Genomic DNA, 1,028 nt, shown 5'->3' with positions numbered 1-1,028 from the left:
ACTTTACTGCACCTACTCCCGACTTCTATGGGAGAAGCATCTCTATCCCTGCCATTGGAGCAAACAACTTTGAGCTTAAGCCTCAATTAGTTTCTCTAATGCAACAGAATTGCAAGTTCCATGGACTTCCAATGGAAGATCCTCATCAGTTCTTAGCTGAATTCTTGCAAATCTGTGACACAGTCAAGACTAATGGGGTTGATCCTGAGGTCTACAGACTGATGCTATTCCCTTTTGCTGTAAGAGACAGAGCTAGAATATGGTTGGACTCTCAACCTAAAGAAAGCCTGGACTCTTGGGAAAAGCTAGTCAATGCCTTCTTGGCAAAGTTCTTTCCACCTCAAAAATTGAGTAAGCTTAGAGTGGAAGTCCAAACCTTCAGACATAAGGATGGAGAATCCCTCTATGAAGCTTGGGAAAGATACAAACAATTGATCAGAAAATGTCCTTCTGACATGCTTTCTGAATGGAGCATCATAGGTATTTTCTATGATGGTCTCTCTGAACTATCCAAGATGTCTTTGGATAGCTCTGCTGGAGGATCTCTTCATTTGAAGAAGACGCCTACAGAAGCTCAAGAGCTAATTGAAATGGTTGCAAATAACCAATTCATGTACACTTCTGAAAGGAATCCTGTGAATAATGGGACTAATCAGAAGAAAGGAGTTCTTGAGATTGACACCCTGAACGCCATTTTGGCTCAGAATAAAATATTGACTCAACAAGTCAATTTGATTTCTCAAAGTCTGTCTGGAATTCAAAATGCACCAAACAGTACTAAGGATGCTTCATCTGAGGAAGAAGCTTATGATCCTGAGAACCCTTCAATGGAAGAGGTGAATTACCTAGGAGAACCCTATGGAAACACCTATAATTCTTCATGGAGAAATCACCCAAATTTCTCATGGAAGAATCAAGAGAGACCTCAACAAGGTTTCAATAACAATAATGGTGGAAGAAACAGGTTTAGCAATAGCAAGCCTTTTCCATCATCTTCTCAGCAACAGACAGAGAATTCTAAGCAGAAT

At 40.3% G+C, this 1,028-nt stretch overlaps 1 non-coding gene across 1 annotated transcript; it reads right to left on the bottom strand.

The window, feature by feature from the left end:
• Positions 1 to 353: 353 nt before the first annotated feature.
• Positions 354 to 461, bottom strand: LOC130949554 (small nucleolar RNA R71). Its single transcript, XR_009073410.1, has one exon. It is a non-coding gene; the product is annotated as a small nucleolar RNA R71 (small nucleolar RNA).
• Positions 462 to 1,028: the final 567 nt, after the last annotated feature.

This window comes from Arachis stenosperma, chromosome 1, assembly GCF_014773155.1.
Source record: "Arachis stenosperma cultivar V10309 chromosome 1, arast.V10309.gnm1.PFL2, whole genome shotgun sequence".
In the NCBI taxonomy this organism is placed as follows: domain Eukaryota; kingdom Viridiplantae; phylum Streptophyta; class Magnoliopsida; order Fabales; family Fabaceae; genus Arachis; species Arachis stenosperma.
This window is presented reverse-complemented; position numbering and strand designations above follow the sequence as displayed.